At 47.0% G+C, this 9,705-nt stretch overlaps 1 long non-coding RNA gene across 1 annotated transcript; it reads left to right on the forward strand.

The window, feature by feature from the left end:
• Positions 1 to 2,976: 2,976 nt before the first annotated feature.
• Positions 2,977 to 6,692, forward strand: LOC131383342 (uncharacterized). Its single transcript, XR_009213338.1, has 3 exons — positions 2,977 to 3,232; positions 4,469 to 5,197; positions 6,490 to 6,692. It is a non-coding gene; the product is annotated as an uncharacterized LOC131383342 (long non-coding RNA).
• Positions 6,693 to 9,705: the final 3,013 nt, after the last annotated feature.

Genomic DNA, 9,705 nt, shown 5'->3' on the forward strand with positions numbered 1-9,705 from the left:
CCAGCCATTCCACTCCCAGGTATTTACTGAAGGGAAAGCACGGGTCCATAAAAGACCTGTACACAAACATTCACAGCAGCTTTATTTGTAACAACCAAAAATATGGAAACAACCACCCAAATGTCCTTCAACAGGTGAACGAGCAAACGATTATGGTAGAGCCAGACAACGGGATGTGCCTCCAAACAACGGGATGTGCCTTCGCACTAAAAAGGGTGAAGGCGTGCTGTGTACAGCAACATGGGCAAGCCTCAAAAACATCACCCAAAGAGAAAGAACCCAGACACAACGAAGTACACACTCTGTGATTCCAACCAAGTGAAATGCTGTGATACAAAACTCATCTCTCGCGACAAAGCAGACCCGTGGCTGTGTGGGTTTAGGGGTCGGGTGAACCACAGAGGGCATGCGGGAGCCTTCTGCATTGAAGAATATGTTTCCTATCTTGATTGGGGTGGTGGTTTCATGGGTATATATACTTGTCAAAATTCTTCAAACTGAGCACCTAAAATGGGTTTCTTTATTTTATGTAAACTAACCTCAATGAAGTTGATTTTAAAAGTTAAAAGAGGCCAGGTGCAGTGGCTCACGCCTGTAATCTCAGCACTTTGGGAGGCAGAGGCGGGCGGACCACTTGAAGCCAGGAGTTCAAGACCAGCCGGGCCAACATGGCGAAACCTCATCTCTACTAAAAATACAAAATTAGCCCAGCATGGTGGCACATGCCTGTAATCCCAGCTACTTGGGAGGCTGAGGCAGAAGAATCACTTGAACCTGGAAGGCGGAGGTTGCAGTGAGCCAAGATCACGCCACTACACTCTAGCCTGGGCAACAGAGCAAGACTCTCTCAAAATAAAATAAAAATTAAAAGAAAAAATGGAAAATGAACGAGGCATTTTGACCTAGCTCTACCTAGATAAACTAATAGTTCCTCACTGAGGATCTTTTCCAAAGTCAGTGCCATGGTCATCGTGATCTTTCTTAATGCTCTTGTCTGGATCCTAAAGCTTTCTTCTTAACGAAACGGAAACAGACAATGGCCAGATTAACTGATGACTGATGCCTCCAGGTAGCCTTCCTAACAGATACCACCTGGAGACCACGGATGGACATGTGTCTGCAGGTCTTTCGTCACACCCTTCCTCTCATCACCATCTCCTCAGGCATGACGTGAACACGGTTCTGACATGTCTGTTCCGTGATGCTCAGTTCTGCTGTATGGCAACAGTAACACAGAGCCTTTTTTTTTTTCTTGAGACAGTCTCGCTCTGTCGCTAGGCTGGAGTGCAGCGGCGCGATCTCAGCTCACTGTAACCTCCACCTCCTGGGTTCAAGTGATTCTCCTGCCTCAGCCTCCCTAGTAGCTGGGATTACAGGTGCCCACCACCACACCCAGCTAATTTTTGCATTTTTAGTAGAGACGGGGTTTCACCATGTTGGCCAGGCTGGTCTCAATCTCCTGACCTCGTGATCCACCTGCCTCAGCCTCCCAAAGTGCTGGGATTACAGGCATGAGAAACCGCGCCCGGCCTCACAGAGCCATTTTTAAATCCCCCTTTGAGGTTAGTCATGAGTTCAGATGGAGGAGTGGCTTCATGTGGATTTCAGTTCCCATTCTGTGTTTTCCATTATTAGGAATAGGCTCTGGTTAGCAGGATTTCACTCTTAAATAAAAACAGGCTCTAATTAAGCACACCTTGGATCCCAGGGCTCTCAGGAGACAGCATTCCAGTGAGTCTGTAATGGGAACATGAGCATTATTGCAGTTACCGAATTTCTCTTGCTGCAAATGACTTTGAACTATTTTTTTTTAAACCCACTTTCGAAGAAGGTAAAAGTTTTGGTTCTTTTTTGTGAGAGGATTCCTGTTTCATAACCTTCTAAAAACAAGACTACCATGGTTTAAGTACTTCAAGGAAATTGGTAAGCCTTGCCCGTTTTAAGAGGCTTAAGTCGCAGCACCTATAACACCCAGACAGTATTAAGACCTTCTCATGAGCAGCTCCCGGAAAGCAGCTCAGACACAGAAGCTGAAAGGCTGACACCCTCTGACCCAGCCATTCTCCAAGGAGTCTCTCAAAAGGAAACTATCCAAGATGAGCCAACACATAGGTATAAAAGATGCTCCCAAAGGCATTATTTTTTTTAAATTTCATTATTATTATTATTATTTTTGAGATGGAGTCTCACTCTGTTACCCAGACTGGAGTGCAGTGGCACCATCTTGGCTCACTGCAACCTCCACCTCCCAGATTCAAGCAATTCTCCTGCCTCAGCCTCCCTAGTAGGTGGGACTACAGGTGCCCACCACCACGCCCGGCTAATTTTTGTATTTTTAGTAGAGACAGGATTTCACCATATATTGGCTAGGCTGGTCTCGAACTCCTGACCTTGTAATCTGCCCACCTCGACCTCCCAAAGTGCTGGGATAACAAGTGTGAGCCACGATGCCCAGTCCATTTTATTACTTTTGAGACAAGGTCTTGCTCTGTTGCCCAGGCTGGAGTTCAGTTGTACAATCACAGCTCACTGCAGCCTTGACCTCCCTGGTTCAAGCAATCCTCCTACCTCAATTTCCCAAGTAGCTGAGACCACAGGTGTGCACCATCACACTCAGCTAATTTTTGTATTTTTTGTAGAGATGGGGTCTCCCTATGTTGCCCAGGCTAATCTCAAACTCCTGGAATCCAGCAATCCTCCCACCTTAGCCTCCCGAAGTGCGGGGATTATAGGCATGAGCCACTGTGCCTGGCCACAAAGGCATTATTTTAAACAGAAAAAAAGTAATCTAAATTCCCGTAGAAGAGGCTCATTTAAAAAATTATCACATCATGGGAGTTTTGCTTCTTTTTTCTGCTTATTAGCATATATTTTACTTTAACACTTCCTGTTTTACATTTTTCTGACATGTCATTTGTTAACTCTAATTGTACACTGATCAGCATGATCAGTCGCCCTCTCATTCATTAACCCTAGCCATACACTGACCAGCAAGATCATTGCCTCTCCTTGGTTAACCCTAACCGTACACTCATCAGCACGATCCTTGCCTCTCACTGGTTAACCCTAACCGTACACTCATCAGCACGATCGTTGCCTCTCACTGGTTAACCCTAACCGTACACTCATCAGCACGATCGTTGCCTCTCCTTGGTTAACCCTAACCGTACACTCATCAGCATGATCAGTTGCCTCTCATGTCATTAATGGACCAACAGGAAATGCTGCTGAGGTAAGTGTGCACAAGCACGGTAAAGAAGTGAAAATCGCCTGGCGCGGTGGCTCACGCTTGTAATCCCAGCACTTTGGGAGGCTGAGGCGGGTGGATCACGAGGTCAGGAGATCGAGGCCACGGTGAAATCCCGTCTCTACTAAAAAATACAAAAAATTAGCCAGGCGTGGTGGCGGGCACCTGTAGTCCCAGCTACTCGGAGAGGCTGAGGCAGAAGAATGGCGTGAACCCGGGAGGCAGAGCTTGCAGTGAGCCGAGACTGCGCCACTGCACTCCAGCCTGGGCGACAGAGCGAGATTCTGTCTCAAAAAAAAAAAAAAAAAAAAAAGAAGTGAAAATCAAGGACCCCAGTGACAAGTGACAGACAGGAGCTTCAAGCTCAGGTCCGCCTGGTGCCAAAGCCCACATTCTGAGTAGCCTCAACAGAGCTCAGCTCTGATGCAACCCCAGGGAGAATGGAAGGCTTGAGGGAGGAAGACCCCTGGCAACCTGTCCTCCTGCTAGGTCCAATGCTAGAAATTCTGATCATCACAACAGTAGTCTCTTCCGATATGGGACGATTTGCTGATTCTTGGGAAAAGAAAACAATCACAGATAGGGAGAGATTTGCTAAAGGATACAAAATTACAGAAGGAACAAGTTCCAGTGTTCTACAGCACTGGAGGGGGACTACAGTTTCAAATAGCTAGAGGGAGGATGAGGAATGACCCCAATACCAACAAATGATGTTGGATTTGACAGAAGTGTTAATTACCTCGATCTGATCACTACACATTACATGGATCCAAACATCACTATATACTCCATAAACATGTGCAATTATTATATGTCAATTAAAAAATAAAATAAGGCAGGGCTCACGCCTGTAATCCCAGCACTTTGGGAGGCTGAGGCGGGCAGATAACGAGGTTAGGAGTTCGAGACCAGTCTGGCCAACACAGTGAAACCCTGTCTCTACTAAAAATACAAAAAATTAGCCAGGCGTGGTGGCGGGCGCCTATAATCCCAGCTACTCGGGAGGCTGAGGCAGGAGAATCGCTTGAACCTGGGAGGCGGAGGTTGTGGTCAGCTGAGATCGCGCCATTGCACTCCAGCCTGGGCAACAAGAGTGAAACTCCATCTCAAAAAAAAAAAAAAAAAAAAAAAAAAAAGATGTTAAAACTCCCTAATTTTCATTTGAATAGAAAATTCCAGTATAAAGTCCTGATTTTCTCTTAAATGTTCTGTCTTTCTTAGGTCTGTGTCCGGAAAAGACCTAGAAGCTTGACAAACCAGTTGCTAAAACAGATGGTGATCTCAATGAAAGTCGATCAGAGAAATGGGGTCATTCTTGCCACACCCAACTAAAACAGAGCCCGGGAAGAAAGTACTCAGGACACAAAATGTTGCTCCAAAATGTAATTCTCTTCAAGCCTGGCAGCGAAAGCTGCTGCTGTAACCTGAATCCAGTCCCATCCATGGCTGCTGAGAGACACCCGACAGCCCCAGAGGACAAACTTCCCCGCCCCCACTGCCGCCTCCGCTGCCGCAAACGCCGCGGACCCTGCCAGCTTCCCAGAGCTTTACCAACAGCAGGGAACTTTCTTCAAGACCTTCCTCCTTCTTATCAAACCCCAAATCTCTTTGTTCAAAGACACGCAGTTTGTGTGTATGCCCCTGTGAAACTGAATGAATCAAACATTAAGCCTTTGAAATTGTGAATTATCCTGAGCCTTGAAGGGAATGTGGCTATGCAGCCTAGGTCATGCCACACGTGGCTGCAACTTCTGCCTTTTTCCCTGTAAACAATAAAGACCAAATGGCACCGGAGATAAGACCCCCTCAGATCACTATCCCTCCTCATGGAGTCATAACGCAATCTTCCTTCAAATACAGAGATCCCTAACCAATGGAACCACTGCGGCGTGTGCCCCTGGTCTCATATGAGAACTGTGGTGATCCTCCTGGAGCTTCTGTCTCTGCCTGGTAAGTGAAACCTGAGCTTCTCCACTTGGAAACGCTGACCCCATTTGTCTGCAGTCAGTGCCTTCCCAGGTGGCCATCCTCAAGCTCTGCGCTGAAATACACACTATAGGTAATCAGATTTTCTGAATCTCATTATTTGCGGTTGACACCTGAATTGCAATGCTTTCTTCCCAAATAAAACGTTAAATTTGGAGAGTCATCTCTACATTTTTATTTTGACTCTGACATCTCTAAAGACCATTTTTCATCAAAATTAACCAGGGCTTTTTTTTTTTTTTTTTTTTTTAAGACAGAGTCTCACTCTGTTGCCCAGGCTGGCGTGCAATTGCATGATCTCGGCTCACTGCAACCTCTGCCTCCCAGGTTTCAAGTGATTCTCCTGTCTCAGCCTCTGGAGTCGCTGGGATTACAGGTGTAGGCCAACACAGCCCGCTAATTGTTATATTTTTAGTAGAGACAGGGTTTCATCATGTTGGCCAGACTGGTCTCAAACTCCTGTCTTCACGGGATCCTCCCACCTCAGCCTCCCTAAGTGCTGGGATTACAGGTGTGAGCCCCTGCGCCCGGCCCAAACCAGGGCTTCTTGATGAAATCTTGGATTCCATCTGTGACCTAGAAATGTCCAAGGTGAGTTTAGCCATAATGTTGGTAACTGGGCTGGACACAGTGGCTCCCATCTGTAATCCCAGCATTTTGGGAGGCCGAGGCGGGATGGTCACTTGAGCCCAGGAGTTCACAACCAGCCTGAGGAACATAGCAAACCTGTCTTTTATACAAAAGTAAAAATAAATTAGCCAGGTGTGACAGTGCGTGCCCATAGTCGGAGCTGCTTGGGAGGCTGAGGTGGAAGGGTCCCTTGCACCCAGAAGGATGAGGCTGCAGTGTTGGGCGACCCAGCCTGGGCAACACAGTGAGACCCTACCTCTAAAAAAAGTTTTTTAAGTAGTAGCTGAAAGCTGGGTAATAGTGGTAGGCAAGGCGGGGATCATTATATTATTCTACTTTTATTTAAAATATCCTTTAGAATTGTTATAAAAAGACTACTTATCTCAATTTTTACCTATCAACCACTACTTTATTTCAAATATTGAGCCCATGTATCAGCTACCAAACCTCAATTCTTGTGGCAGAAATTGTAGAAGAAAATTTCAGGAGCCTCTGTTTCTTGTGCCAAGGGGGAAGCTAGGCCCTGTGGCCTGAGTCATGAAGCACGTTTGCAACTTCAGCTTCTTGGACTGGTTAGGCTGACAGGTGACCACACAGCCTCTTGTTCTTGTTTTGTAAATGACTAGGAGAGACCAGAGACCAGACTTCCCTGCTTCCCATTACTGATCTTTGCTGTGGACCAGCCGCCTCCTTCATTGTCCTGTGCATCTGTCCTAACTCAGACTAGATGGCACGACGACCCCGTGACATACTCCGTGTGGAACGCCAAACATACCTTTCCCAATAGGAAAAGACCACAGAACACAGTAAGTGTGCATTCACCCTCAGAGAGAAAGATGCTGGAATTGTGTTAAGTTTCCCTAAACTTCATCTATAGAAATGATCCCAAACTGCTACATTTCAGAACACTGACTTCCATTCTTTGGAATCTGTGCTTCCTGGGCGGCCTGTCCTCAAACTCTGTGCTTGAATAATCTCTTTAAAGCAGATTCTGACTCGTGATTATTTTAGGTTGACAATGTCTTCAGGGAAATATATTCCACGCTGAATTCCTAACTTAAAAAACAAAAAGCTATAAAAAAGTGAAAAAAAAAAAAGGTCAGGCACAGTGGCTCATGCCTGTATTCCCGGCACTTTAGGAAGCCAAGGAGGGTGGATCACTTGAGGTCAGGAGTTCAAGAACAGCCTGGACAACATAGTGAAACCCTGTCTCTATTAAAACACAAGAATTAGCTGGGCATGGTGGTGCATGCCTGTGATCCCAGCTAATTTTTAAAAAATTGGCCAGGTGTGATGGTGTGCACCGGTAGTCCCATCTACTTAGGACGCTGCGGTGGGAAGGCCGCTTGAAGCTGCAGTGAGCCTTGATTCCAACACTGCACTCCAGCCTGGGAGACAGAGAGAAATCCTGTCACAAAACAAAACAAAAAAGAAAGAAAAAGGGGAAGATAAGAAAAAGGAAAGAATGAGAAAAAGAAGAAAAAAAGAAAAAGAAAAGAAGGGAGGGAGGGAGGGAGTAGGGCATCACTTTGTCTAAATAATTGTAACGACAAAAAAGTGGAGGCAGGTAAATAGATGAGTATGGCCAGAGCATGGGGCAGCAGCAGGAAAGGAAAGAACAGATACGTATGGTTTGGACTAGATGAGTGTTTCTGAGCCTTTTTTTGATAAATGCCCTCCCTCCGTTCTGATACACACTTTAGGACACAGTGTGGGAATCATGTCATCTCTGAACCTCCTTCAACCAAGATTTTGTCCAGCATTAAATTCTATTTTTGCATTAAGCAGGTTTTTGTTTTGCATCATAAAACTGTAATATTCAGTATGCTTGTTCAAACACCTCTCCTACTTTCTAAACCCTACTTCTAGCCTCCTTAAGAAGCAGTGGATGAGAGGAGTCCCCAAATTTAAACCTCCAGAGTTTCACGTAATTATCTCATTCCACTGCAGGGGAGAAAATATAACTTCTCTTCTTTTATCTATTAGTTGAGACATTCTCCTGAAAACAAAATTCAGAGTAACAGGAGAAACAAGCAGAAGTTCATTAGCACTTGCTGTACCCATCGTGTGAGAGGCCTCAGTTCAAAAGTATTTCTCAAAGCATGTTGTGAACAGCACAAGGTCAGACATAACCGGGTCCACACACGTTTGTCTTTCCACAAGGTGGAAATATATTGATGCTATTTCAATTATAAAAGCCACGAGCTACGAGGAGTTGCCTCGAGACAATTCCCTTCAGTACTACTTGTTAACTTGGTAGAGCCATGGGCAGAGGCTCAAGCCATTCCTCGATTCAGTCAATACTGCAAACTATACATCACAGTGTACTTAAAATACAAACGTTATGGATTAAACATTCCCCATCAAACAAAGTAACACTGGACATCAAGAGAAAGAGGATAGGAAAAAGGGTTAATGGATCAATCCAAGGAAAGCAATAACGGGAACAAGGCGTGTATTCCGGCCTGATCCAGACAGAAGTCATTGTCTTCCAAGGAAGTCTTTGATGTGAGCAGATCCTTAGGCAGCAGATGCAGGGTGCTAAGCACAAGTGACAGCAAGGTGGGGTCTATCAAAATGCCGTGTTGAATTGGTCAAATCCCACCCTTTTTAAGGTCACAGTCCTCTGGTGAGGACTTATAGTAAGAGTGTGCCTGGTCATGTCTTTATCTGGCTGAGTGCTGTCTCTATTAACTAGATGGACATCCAGTGTCTGTTGGTATGATGCCTTTTGAAATGTAAGATTAAATCTTTTTCTAAGATGTAGTTACTTATGCGACGGGTGCTTTACACAACGCAGTAGCGTAGGAGCCTTAATTAAATAGTATTTTAACAAAAAGCCATAAATCCTATATGGTGACAAGCCAAAAAAACAGAGCATGTTCAGACTTCTAAAATGCAGGGGCAGGGCGCCGTGGCTCAGGCCTGTAATCTCAGCACTTTGGGTGGCCGAGGCGGGTGGATTGCTTGAGGTCAGGAGTTCGAGACCAGCCTGGCCAACTGGTGAAACCCCGTCTCTACTAAATACACAAAATCAGCCTGGCATGGTGGCGCATGCCTGTAATCCCAGCTACTTGGGAGGCTGAGGCAGGAGAATCGCTTGAACCCGGGAGGCGGAGGTTACAGTGAGCCGAGATCGTGCCACGGCACTCCAGCCTGGGCGACAGAGCGACTCCGTCTCAAAAAAAAAAAAAAAAAAGTGCTCGACAGGAACTTTCTGTAAGCCGAAGGGTATCGCCATCGCACCTTCACCTTCACCTTCGCCCTGGGCAGCCCGGTGCCGTCTTCCCTCAGCCTGCGATTAACGAGCGGAAGGCTGCACTGACCTATTTCAGATCCCTTATTTTCGTCCTAAAACCACTCAAGAGTTTGGGCACAGTGGCCTCCCTGTGTGAGGAACTTGCTTCCCACTCACCAAAAGACAAACCCTTCGCCCATCCCTGGCCGCGCACCCGGCTGGTCACCCGCGCTGCCGCCCCGACCACCCTCCGGTCCATAAAGAGCCCGCGTTTGGGATGCCTCGCAGGCTGACGGGAGGCCTGGCGTCCGCGCTCCGTCTGCCCTTTCTCCTCTCGCGGGCTTCCTCTTTCCTCACTTTCTCCCGCCAGGACTCTTCCTCTTTCTTTTCCGCGAACCCAGCCCACTTCCCGTTTCAGGACCTCGGCTCGACCCCAGGCCCCCAGACCAGGCCGGGTCACGTGCGTCCAGGGTCACGTGCCGCTGCGGGTCACGTGCCGGCCTGCATCACGCGTGAGGGGCGCGCGGTGCTGGAAGCTGCCGCACCTGCGGGAAGCCGAGCCGCCGGCGCTCGACTCGCGCGCTCTCGCGAGACCCGCGGGGTC

Source organism: Hylobates moloch, unplaced genomic scaffold (assembly GCF_009828535.3).
Source record: "Hylobates moloch isolate HMO894 unplaced genomic scaffold, HMol_V3 SCAFFOLD_4, whole genome shotgun sequence".
In the NCBI taxonomy this organism is placed as follows: Eukaryota; Metazoa; Chordata; class Mammalia; order Primates; family Hylobatidae; genus Hylobates; species Hylobates moloch.